At 41.4% G+C, this 12,711-nt stretch overlaps 1 protein-coding gene across 10 annotated transcripts in view; it reads left to right on the forward strand.

The window, feature by feature from the left end:
* Positions 1 to 12,711, forward strand: part of ATP6V0A4 (ATPase H+ transporting V0 subunit a4) — a 76,612-nt gene that overhangs the window by 5,945 nt on the left and 57,956 nt on the right. Inside the window, exon 1 of one of the 10 annotated variants that reach the window (XM_045792557.2) lies at positions 4,067 to 4,434. The exons of the other annotated variants lie outside the window; for them this stretch is intronic. The gene's annotated coding sequence lies outside the window, so the exon portion shown is untranslated. Of the gene's footprint in view, positions 1 to 4,066; positions 4,435 to 12,711 lie in introns of those variants that run through there. 10 annotated transcript variants of the gene reach the window in all.

The following is a 12,711-nucleotide window of genomic DNA, read 5'->3' on the forward strand; positions in this document are numbered from 1 at the left end:
TTCCTTTCTTCTTGAAAGTTATAGTCATTGAGTGTAGAATTTTAGCTTGACAGATATTTTCTATCAGTACTTTAAAGACATCATTCTATTTCTTTATACTTTCATTGTTTCTGTTGAGAACTGTCCATTTAACCGTGCTCCCTTGTAAGTAATTTGTCCCTTTTTTTCTTTTTTTGTTTGTAAGATTTTTCCTTTGTCTTTGGTTTTCAGAAGTTTTATTACAATGTGTTCAAGTATGGATTTCTTTTTATTTGTCTTGATTGGGGATTTTAGGCAATTGAATAGGGAGTTTGATGTCTTTCATCAGTATTGAGATGTTGTCGGCCATCAAATACTACTTTCGTCCCATTCTTCTTTCTCTGTCTGGTCCTCCAATTACACACAGGTTAGACTTATCCACTGTAAACTCTAATTCTTTTAACTTCTTCTTTTGTTTTCATGGGCTTTATTCTGAACATTTTCTTCTGTCCTATCTTTTATTAAATCTCTTATCATCGGTGTCTAATCAACTTTTATAATTACCCATTGGATTCTTAATTTCAGTTATTTTAGTTTTAGTTCTAGAATTTCCATTTTGTACACTATTAAATAGCTTTTTGTTATACAGTCTCATTTTTCATCTTCATGAACAGAGTGAATATAATTCAAAAAATCAGTTTGATAACATCAATATTTGTTCACCCCCATTGATCTGTTTCTACGGTCCATTATTCTCCTGGTTGGTTTTCATTCATGTTGCTGTGTTTCCTTGCGTACCTGGTTATTTTTATTGTGTGCATAATTGCAATTACACACAATTGTTTGTAGAAATAACTTGAGACCTAGGATGAGTCATGATTTTTTTTTTTTTTAGTTTGGTTGCTTTTGTCAGGGGCGAATAATAATCTGCCACCATGTGTCTAGTCTCCAATATTGAGATATTTATAGCTAAGTTGTAGACTTTTTAAGGTTAATTTATTTTGGCCACCTTTCCTTCTATGTACTTCTCTTTGGAAAATTTTTCCCCAAGGAAATTAGAGATGAGCACAAAAATGCATATCCAAGATTCTCCACCTTAACATTACAGTATTTGTGAAAATGAAAGTTTAGAAGCAGCTTATAATGGAATAAAAGATAACTTTTAAAACGATATATTAGAATTATATTTAATTATTTGGAAAAACACTTGCTATATAATACAAAGCAGAAAAAGCAGGATGTGAAACTATATATTTAGTAGGATTCCAGTTTTGTAATATACATGCATATGCAAAGAAAAAGCTTGGGAAGCATCCTATCAAGATGTTAGCAGTCGCCATATCTAGAATTAACACTTTGGGATAATTTTTGTTTTCTTCTTTACACTTTTATATGTCTTTCAAATTTTCTGCAATGAATGCATATTACTCTTTTTTTGAATACATATTCCTCTTATAATCAGGCAATAAAATAAAATTAACACATTTTAAATAAAATCTTTTTTTTAAAGATTTTATTGGTTTATTTATTTGACAGAGAAAGAGAGACAGAAAGAGAGAGCACCAATAAGGGGAGTGGCAGGCAGAGGCAGAAGGAGAAGCAGGCTCTGTACTGAGCAGGGAGCCAGATGTGGGGCTCAATCCCAGGACCCAGGGAATCACGACCCCAGCCAAAGGCAGACGCTTAGTGGACTAAGCCATTGAGACAACCCCCTTTTAAAAAATTAATACATTTTAAAAAAGAATATTTCAGGGGCACCTGGGTGGCACAGTCAATTAAGCATCTGACTTTGGGTTTCGGGTCAGGTCATGATCTCAGGGTGGTAAGATCTAGCCCTGTGTCAGGCTCCGCGCTCACTGCGGAGTCTGCTTTAGGTTCTCTCCCTCTCCCTCTGACCCTCCTGCTTGTGTTCTCGCTTTCTCAAATAAATAAATAAATGTTGAGTATTTCACAGGAAAACAATACAGTTGCAACAGAGCAGATAGACTACATTTAACAGTACTTATCTGGTTGCCTGGGAAATTTTTCAATGTCAGGGAATCTTCTTTTCCATCAAAAATTTTTTTGGGTGCTTGCTATTTATTTATTTATTATTATTATTATTTTTTTTTAGAGAGAAAGAAAGGCAGGGAGGGGCAGAGGGAGAAAGAGAGAGAGAATCTTAAGCAGGCTCCAAGTGCAGCACAGAGGCCGACATGGGGCTTGCCTCACAACCCTGAGATCAGGACCTGAGCCAAAAATCAAGAGTCAGATGCTTAACGGGCTGAGCCACCCAGGAGTCCCCCCACAACCAAAAAAAAAAAAAAAAAACAAAAAACTAGTTAAATATCAGGTTACATATAGTGTGGAGAACTACTTATTGACAGCCTCTGTTTTTGGGGTGCCCAAGGTCTACAATACAATATGTAGACACACTCCCAATGTTCAGGACATAAAGAAGACTAGAAATAAGACAGAGACAAAAAAAAAAAAAATAGAATCTCAATGCTGGAAAGGGACCTAGAGGCCTTCTGGCCCAATCCTTAACCTAGTAAGAATGCTCTCCTACAAAGAAAGTAGTATGTTAGAGAGCTTGGTTAGGCTGCATTTGACCTCTCCTGCCTCTCAAGGTTGTTACTTTGACTTCTGCTAAAATGCCTCAAGTGGCAGGTGTCTAACTATTTTTTTTTTAGGATTTATTTATTTATTTTAGAGAGAGAGAGAGAGAGAGCATGTGTGGGAGGGGGAGAGGGAGAGGGAGAGAGAATCTCAATCAGACTCTGTGCTGAGCCCAATGGGGGGCTCGATCTCATGACCCTGAGATCACGACCTGAGCCAAAACCAAGATTCAGACACTTAACTGCCTGCCCACCCAGGCACCCCTGTTTCTCACTAATTTTGTAAGCAGCCATTTCCACTGTGGGATAGCTCTACCTGCTAGAAAAGTTAGTGAGTTACTAGCACCAAACAGGTAAGGGCATTTTAAGGTGAAGTTAATAAACAATGGGAGGGGAGGTCCTGTCCAGCTCTACGACTCTATGATTGGCAATTTCTGGCTTCTCCATTCCTAGCCTTACCATTTGTACAAAATATTTCTGTTGGCACAACAGGGCTTGTGGTCAGATTCATTTTGTGTTTAATAAACAGAGATGTATGTTCTCAAAGAGTAATTTTAAGCTAAGGTTTTTGGGAAATAAACTGCATGTTTATGATAAACACTCAGCCCATTTTTCTTTTCCATTGTGTCCACATGAAACTAAAAAGGATCAGAGGCTGAGTCAGACAATGTTGGCCCTTCTTTCCAGCCTCCAGCTGCTTCTCTCTGGCTGTGTGCTTCCGGCTGCTTCTGTAACTTTCCTTCACTCTCTGTCCTTTGTCTGGGCTGCCGGTAGCCTAGACAACCAGCTGTGAGTCAGGAGTCCTGGATTCCACGTTCGTGTTATCTTCCTCTGTGTGACCTTGGGGGCAGTCACATAACCTTGGTGATGATGCTACCCAAGAAGGGTTGTGGGGGCTCTCTGGGAGGGAGACACATGGGGGAGAATCCAGGGAAATGTTGCCTTCAGTTCTCTGAGAGAAAAATCTTTGGGTCTCCACGACTCTCCAGAGGGGATAGGTTATCCCCAGAAGGGGTTTTGCTACACAGAGGGATGTTTTGTCCCGTGAGAGACAAACAGGAAACCAGCAGTGACGATGTGAAGAGACTCTGAGAGTCAGGAGCCCGTATTCTGCTTCGAGCCACTAATTCGCTGGTGGACCTTAGGCAAATCCCTTCGCCCCCTGGGGTTGTTTCCTCATCTCTATGGCAAGGGGATTGGACTCAGTGATCTCTAAGTTTTCCTCCAGTGGTACAATTCTGTGACTCTGTGCTCAGCACAGTATGTTCAATGAATAAGCAGGTAGAGGTGGCCATTGTGCCGAAAAGATCCTCCCCAGTGGAGTTTGGAGTAAATATTATTACAGAAAAGGCAAATAAGCGGGGAGGTGCTCCCAAGTGAAAAATGGGGAGGTCTGAAGGGTAAAATGCATCCATGACAAACTTTGAGGCATTCTGTTCTCTTCATGAGGAAAATTTTTTTTTTGAAGATTTTATTAATTTATTCAACAGAGATAGAGACAGCCAGCGAGAGAGGGAACACAAGCAGGGGGAGTGGGAGAGGAAGAAGCAGGCTCACAGCGGAGGAGCCTGATGTGGGGCTCGATCCCATAACGCTGGGATCACGCCCTGAGCCGAAGGCAGACGCCCAACCGCTCTGCCACCCAGGCACCCCTCTTCATGAGGAAATTTTATTTTCCTACATCTCACTGCCAGTCAGCCTGTGACTTGACCAGTGGAGCCAGAAAGGAGAGGAGTGTGAAGCAGCTGTGCTCTGGAGAAAGGAGACGCAGAGAGACGAGGCCAAGATATGTGGAGGTGGAGGACAAGGAAGCCGGAGGGTTCCATGATGGAGGGCCTTCTCCTAAGGAGTGAGGCGGCCACGTGCTGAGGGGAGGCAGGTAAGATGAGATAGAGCAGGGGAGGAGAATGTGGCTGTCAGTGAGAGCCACTTGGGGGGCTCTTTCGTTTTTAGGAAATAGTCTTGGGGGGACAGTGAGGGCCAGACTGATGTTGGATGGCACCGTTGTGCCCCGTGACACTCCCTGGAGAGGGTCCACTGCCAGGAGGGAATGGGGGTGTACGTGGCAGGAGATGATTCTGGCTTCAGCACACATCACGCTGACCTCAGTGTGCCGGTGACGTGAACTCTTGGACATGACTGTCAGCAAAGTGCGTCTCTCTGCGTGTGTGTGTGTAAGTTGAATGTCATTCCTTCTCTTTTTAGCAACCTCACATCATTCCCTCTGTCTCTAGCACTTTCTCCCTATGAATGCATATTGTGAAGGGTTGTGGATGGCGGGGTCAGTGTCTGGCCAATGGTGAAGTGCTGGGTAAATGGATGGTAAAATCAGTTGTTCAAATGAAGGTGATCTGGCTGGAATTCGGTTTAGAAAAGTTAGACGCTGTTTTTGGAAAATCAGGTTGTTACTTTTGCAGCTAGATTGTTATTTTTGGATTAAATTCCTTGCAAGTGTTTTAGCTTGCTCTCCACTTATCCCTTTTGGTTTTTAAAATTATGATGATCTCCTGTAAGTCGATCTTGTACCGCTGAACATGTGGTCGTGCAGAGTATCTTCGTAATCCCCTATATAGGAACATGGGAACAAAGGAGGCCCTTTGTTTAAAGAATGTCCATTTTGAAGGGGTGTAAGTGGAATGCTCACCTCTAGCTCCTCAACAGCCATTTTATAGAAAGTCCTCGGGGCACAGAAGTGCCTCACTGGAGACCTGCATAGACAAGTGTAGAGGCCCGAACTGGCATTGTGCCCCAGACTTGTCTAAAGAATAGGATCAGTGGTACTAAACCCTGAATGTCAAAAACATTTGATAATATAGGGGACCGATTCTGTTCTAAGAAGGTTGTTTTTCTTAAGACCTGATGCCAAAGGTGTCAATTTCCTTTAAAGTATTGGGTTGAGAATTTTGAAGATTCATAAAAAACTAGACAATGATTAATAGGAGAATGACTTGCTTTTTAAAATAGTGACACAAACAAAGAAATGAGAGGTACTTCCTGGCTTTGGGTAAGTTATCTAGCTTGCCTGTGCCTCCACTCCAAGGAGTGGTCAGGACTCAATCTATGTCTCTTTTCCACCCGTCGCTGGAAACCCTCTTGAGGGTCATCGCCAGGCTGGGTTCTTCACTCCCCTTTGCTTTCCCTCCACTGTTGAGAGTCACAGCAGAGAGTTTGGGAAGTTCACTTTGGTTTTGGACTATCTGGACTGGGGTTGCTACTAACACCCGAACCGTTCCGGCCTTGGGTACGTCAGCAATGCTATGAAATGCTCCGTGGAAAGACTGCGCTCAGTCAGGACACTTGCAGAGAAATGTAAAAACTATCTTTGTGTGATTAAAAGTGATTATCTCACAGGCACCTAACGGGTAAGGAAAAGTAGAAGGTGCTGGTTTCTAGATATGGTGGGCCGTGAGAGCTCACAGAATTATCTTGGATTATCAACTGTCCTTTCCTTGAGAAAGTAAGTGAAATCTTCCCATGATGCCAATTTTCTCCTCAGTTACTGCCCTGCTCTCTCCTTCCCTTTCACCGCCTGAGATCTTGAGAGAGTTTGGTAATATCTGGCTTTCTTCACCAGCCACTGACTTCCCAATTGCCTAGTTCCTTCTTTAAGTTCTGCCTCCTTCATGACCCTCAAGTAGGTCCATCCGGGTCACCAGGAACCTCCAGAGGACGGATGGTGAGCGCTCCATGAATTTTTTCTTTTTTTTTTTTTTTAAGATTTTATTTATCTATTTGACACACAGAGAGAGACAGTAAGAGAGGGAACACAAGCAGGGGGAGTGTGTGAGAGAGAAGCAGGCTTCCCACTGAGCAGGGAGCACATGCAAGGCTTGATCCCAGGACCTTGGGGTCATGACCTGAGACCAAGGCAGATGCTTAACGGCTGAGCCACCTGGGGCCCTAAGTCTCCACTGTTCTTGAGACACTTTCTTCTCTTGAATTCTCTCTTCTGACTATCCTCCTAGATCTCTGTTTCTGGTCCATTGCCTCTGTCCTGCCTTGAAACCTTTGAGTACCCCCATTCTAGGGCCGAACTTCATTGCGACCCCCTTGTTGTGGACTGAATTGTGTCCCTCTCAACCACTCCCTGTTTTCGTAGGGCAAAGTCCTAACCCCAGGAGCTCAGAATGTGACCTTATTTGGAAATAACCTGTTATAGGTTAGTATAAATACCTGTTTTTATGAAAATACTGTATTTTCCAAAACAAACAGTTTAGTGGAAAGAGTAGCATCGATTGCTTTATTTTGCAAATTTCTTTAATGTCTGCTTAATAGAAGACAGCTGGATGTCTTTTGCACATCTATTTTTACATTCGGACTCGTTGCTGTATGTTATTTTTGTTGAAATATATGATGAAAATCTGGCCTCACGTAATATGTAGTTTTAAAAAAGGGGAAAATGGGGATTTCTGGGTGGCTCAGTTGGTTCAGTGTTCGCCTTTGGCCCAGGGGTCATGATCCCAGGGTCCTGGGATGGAGTCCCTCATTGGACTCCTTGCCCAGTGGGGAGCCTGCTTCTCCCTCTGTCTGCTGCTCCCCCTGCCTGTGCTCTCTCTCTCTCTGATGAATAAATAAAATCTTAAAAAAACAAAATGGAAAATGTTTTACTGGTCTTTTCAGGTAGTTGTGTGTATTTTTCTTTGATACTATACCAAAACTTAACAAGTAGTAATTTTTAAAAGCTTAGGGGCAATGTGGAATCAGAAACCAAACCATTGACCTTTTCATTACAATCCCTTGGCTACCTGTGTACTTTCAATGGATCATTTGCCCAAATGTGACTTTATAACATCATGCATTGGGCATTTGGGAAATATTGGTTCACTGAGTTTTGCAGATCTCCCAAATGCTGTCACATTTCATTATACAATCACTTAAAAAAAAAATCACATTTATAAATATCCCCCACAGAAATATCCTCATCGGAAAAGTTTTCAGCATTGAGAAGCTGTCAAGTTCATGTTGGCTCATAAAAGTTTTCCAAAATTTTAATTGTTTGAAAGTTAGAATTTCATCACTGGCAACAAACAATGTCAGTTGTTTTCCTTTGAAATGACAGAATCGTTTGCATTGTTTCTGAGAAAGCGAGTGCCAACTGCCTTTGTCTGAATAACCATAGCTTGTCAGCTGTTCTTTCAAGTAAAGATGGTGTTCTACGCAAATAGCTCATTCAGCTGGCAACTCACACCAGCACTCTCCTGGCTTCATTATGCCAGAAAAGTGCTTTCTGGGTGCTTTCCATTTTGTCCCCCAGGATATTAAAAATAAAACAATATCTCATCTTTCGCCTGGACCACGGCTCTTGTCTCATAACTGCTCTGCCTGCTGGGACTCTTGCCTCCCCTCCAATCCACTCTGCAGTTAGAAATATGTTTTCCAGGTTGTGCCGTTTACCCCCACCCCACAGGCTTTGGACCTGTCAAGGGCATCAGTTGCTCTTGTGATAAAGCCACAGTCTTTAATACGGTCTGCAGCTCATGGATGTCGTACTCCTGCCTCCTTCACCAGTGCAATCCCACTCCCCCAAACTTATTCTCTCTGCCCTGTTTGTACTGCCTTTGTTCCCCGAGGAAGAGGAGTCAGGTCGTGCAGCTCAGAAAGCTGTGTTCTCTCCTCCCGTGTACCCCTCTCAGTTATTACGCATTTGTCCCTGTGGTTATTTAATAATTTGATTACTGAGCCTGGAGCGTCTCAGCTCTGGAGCCACACTACCTGGGTTCAAGTCCCCACTTTACCACTTACTAGCTGAGCAACCTTGAACTTGTCACCTGTCTCAGATTCCTAATCTATAAACCAGGCAAACCCTAACAACGAGGATTTAAATTATCCCTATTTCTTCGGGCTTTGTTTTAAATTAGCCCATAGTAAGCATCAACTGTGTATTAGCCATCGATATTAGGATTATTATATTTGACTGCCCTGCTAGACTTCACCAGAACGGGAACTGTTTTGTCCATGTTGTACCTTGCCCGGCACATCATAGTTTCTCAATCAATATTTCTGAGATGACTTTCTCTTATTGTCAATGAAAATTTGGTTTTCATTAAATGTTTGGTTTTCTTCAAACTAGTCAACGGATGCAAATTTTAAAAATCAAGTGGTGCAAAGGATCGATCAAAATGACACTGAGGTCTCCTGCTCTACTCCATCTGCAATTTTATCCCTAAGAGCTACTTTTGATTAGTTTTTTCTTCTTGTGGTTACTTTCAAAATCTCCAGATAATATGCTGCCATTGCTATTCTTGATTTCTCTGCCTGTTGACTCGTACCCTTCTTTAGTTTTGGCCTCTCCCACCTCCACTAAAGCATAAGCTCCGTGAAAGCAGGGACTTAGTCCTGTTTCCACCTGTGTCTGCAGAGCCTACCACAGAGCCTGACACATTGTAGGTGCTCCATAAATAAATAACCACTGACTGAATAAGTGGCTACATCAAGACACACTTCTGGAGGTTTCTGTATACGCTTAGCATTGTGCTTGGCTAAGTACCAGTGATGCTCAGTGGAAATGAAATGGGCCCTATTTTTATCTCTACTCTTGCACAACTGTTACCTTCTGTCTCTTTTCTGTCTGATCAGTTTCCATATCCGTTTTACTACTTACACAGTTGTGACTGTGATGCCCGCTCAAATTGCCAATTTATTTTGTAACATTGTATCTCTAAGGACTTAGAGGTTCACCCCCCCCAAGGAATTTTTCTGTATTGTTTTTGTCTTTATGGATCATAATCTGTTATTTGCAATCCGGAAATCCATAAAGCTCTGAAAACAAAAACACTTTTTATGGACTTGGCAGCACAATTTGACCTGATTTAATGTGAGGCATGTATAATTTCTATTGATTCTTCATATTGAGAATGTAAATACTTAAGTACAGAAGGATTAAGATGGGGGCGCCTGGGTGACTCAATCGTTAAGCATCTGCCTTTGGCTTGGGGCGTGATCCCAGGGTCCTGGGATCGAGCCCCGCATCGGGCTCCCTGCTCTGCTGAGAAGCCTGCTTCTTCCTCTTCCACTCCCCTTGCTCTGTTCCCTCTCTTGCTGGCTGTCTCTCTCTCTGTCAAATAAATATATAAAATCTTAAAAAAAAAAAAAAAAGAAGGATTAACATGCTTTGATTATAGGGTGCTGCCCCCAGGACCCACGGGGATATAATATATCGTCTATACCTGGCTTAACTTTCTAAGTAGGGAACATTCTGAAACCTGAAAGCCATCTGACCCTAAGGTTTAAGACCTGTATCACGAGCATTATATGTTTGTTACAGAAATATTAGAGAAAAAGGAAAAGACAAAGCACATAAATTCAGATCCAGGCTCTACCCATCATGATGATTTCAGTATAGTTCCTTCCATAGATTTCTATGGAGATTACACCTGTTAAAAAAATTCAATGATACTATATATACTGTTTCATAATATACTTTATCAACAGTGTTCCAAGAACATGTTTGCTTGTCAGTAGAATGCTTTTCATGTTAATAGCTGCCCTGTAGTCTATCACACACATGTGTCACAGTTTATTTAACCCCCTTATTCTTTCCTTCTTCCTCAAAGTGGCCCCTGAAAAGGGTTCTGCAAAATCTCCAGGGTTCTGTGCACCAGTTTGAAAACCACCAATCTGGCTTGGTATCTGCATTTGGCAGTGAAGGAACTGAATCTCGTGATGAGGAGTTGTCTTCTCCACCCAGGGCTGCTCAAATCTCTTGGGCTAGTGATTTAGAACACACATCTCCAGAGATTTGTCTCTGTCCTCTCTCCACTATATAATGCCCCGAAGTCTTCTTTGCTCTTACTGAAATCTTTAAAAAAATATCTTTTATTTTGAAGTAATTATAGATTTCACAGAAAGTTGCAAATGGGACAGGGAGGTCTTATATACCCCTCACCCAGTTTTCCCCCATTGGTTACATGGGGAAATTGACAATGACATAAATTTTGTATATGGTTCTGTGTCATTTTATCCCATGCATAGATTCATATAACCAGCCCCACAATCAAGACATAGAACTATCCTGTCATTGTAAAGATTTCCCTCATCACCCCTTCATAGACACATGCACACACACCACCACCATGACCACCATTCCTAATCCCTAACAATCATGAATTTGTTCTCCATCTCTATAATTTTTTGTCATGTAGAGAATGTTATATAGTTAGAATCATACACTGCATGAGTTTTTCAGATTGTTTTTTTTTTTCACTCAGCATAATCACCTTGAGATCTATCCAAGTTGTGTTTATCAATAGGTTACCGCTTTTCGTACCGAGTAATATTCTAAGGCATGGATGTACCATAAGTAGGAAATTTTGGTTGTTTCCAGTTTTTGGCTATTACAAATAAAGCTGCTATGATTGATATATAGGGTTTTTTTTTTTTGGTGAACATAAGTTTCCATTTCTCTGGGATAAATGGCATGAGTCTGATTGCTGGGTCCTAAGGAAAATGCATATTTAGCCTTTTAAAAAATTGCCAAACTATTTTCCAGAGTGTACCATTTTACATTTCCACCAGCAATGCATAACAGATCCAGTTTCTCCACATTTTTGCCAGTGTTTGGAATTGTCACAATTTATTATTTGAGCTGTCGTAATAGGTACACACTGGTATCTCATCATGGTTTGAATTTGTATTTCCCTAATGGCTAGTCATGTTGAACATCTCTTCCATGCTTATTTGCCGTCTGTACATCCTTTTAGGTGAAATTTCTCTTTATGGCTTTGGCCCATTTTCTAATTGGATATTTTACCGTTGAAATTTGAAAACTTGATAAATTCTAGTGGAAAATATATGGCTCGCATATATTTTCCTCCAATCTTTAGCTTGTCTCTTTGTCCTTTTTTTAAGAAAAGATTTATTTCTTTGAGAGAGAGAGACAGCATATGAATGGGGAGAGGGCAAGGGGAGGGGCAGAGAGAGGGGGAGTCTTAAGCAGACTCTGTGCTGACCACAGAGTCTGTCCTGGGGTTCAGTCCCATGACCCTGAGATCATGACTAAGAGTCTGTGCTTAACCGACTGCACCGCTCAGGCTCCCCTCTTTTTATCCTTTTTACAGGATCTTTTGTACAGCAAGTTTTTGTATCTTTTTTTTGGTTTGTTTCATGGGTTGCACTTTATATGTCTTATCTAAGAACTTTTCACCAAGCCTTTGGTTCTGAAAATGCTCTGCTATTTTTTTTATTATAATAATATTTTTTTATTATATTATGTTAGTCACCATGCAGTACATCCCTGGTTTCTGATGTAAAGTTTGATGATTCATTAGTTGCATATAACACCCAGTGCACCATGCAATACATGCCCTCCTTACTACCCATCACCAGCCTATCCCATTCCCCCACCCCCCTCTCCTCTGAAGCCCTCGGTTTGTTTCTCAGAGTCCATAGTCTCTCATGTTTCATTCCCCCTTCTGATTATCCCCCCTTTCTTTATCCCTTTCTTCCCCTACCGATCTTCCTAGTTCTTATGTTCCATAGATGAGAGAAATCATATGACAATTGTCTTTCTCTGCTTGACTTATTTCACTTAGCATTATCTCCTCCAGGGCCGTCCATGTTGCAGCAAATGTTGAGAAATTGTTCCTTTTGATAGCTGAGTAATATTCCATGGTATATATGGACCACATCTTCTTAATCCAGTCATCTGTTGAAGGGCACCTCGGCTCCTTCCACGATTTAGTTATTGTTGACAATGCTGCTATGAACATTGGGGTGCATATGGCCCTTCTCTTCACTACTTCTGTATCTTTGGGGTAAATACCCAGTAGTGCAATGTGGCTGGATCATAGGGTAGCTCAATTTTTAACTTTTTAAGGGACTTCCACACTGTTTTCCAGAGTGGCTGTACCAACTTGCATTCCCACCAACAATGTAGGAGGGATCTCCTTTCTCCATCCTCTCCAGCAATTGTTGTTTCCTGCCTTGTCAATTTTTGCCACTCTAACTGGCGTAAGGTGGTATCTTAGTGTGGTTTTGATTTGAATTTCCCTGATGGCTAATGATTTGGAACATTTTTTCATGTGTCTGTTAGCCATTTGTATGTCTTCATTGGAAAAGTGTCTGTTCATATCTTCTGCCCATTTTATGATTTGTTTATTTGTTTCTCGTGTATTGAGTTTGAGAAGTTCTTTGTAGATCTTGGATACCAGTCTTTTAT

The sequence above is a fragment of the Ursus americanus genome, chromosome 3, assembly GCF_024610735.1.
Source record: "Ursus americanus isolate L20-20 chromosome 3, mUrsAme1.1.p, whole genome shotgun sequence".
NCBI lineage: Eukaryota > Metazoa > Chordata > Mammalia > Carnivora > Ursidae > Ursus > Ursus americanus.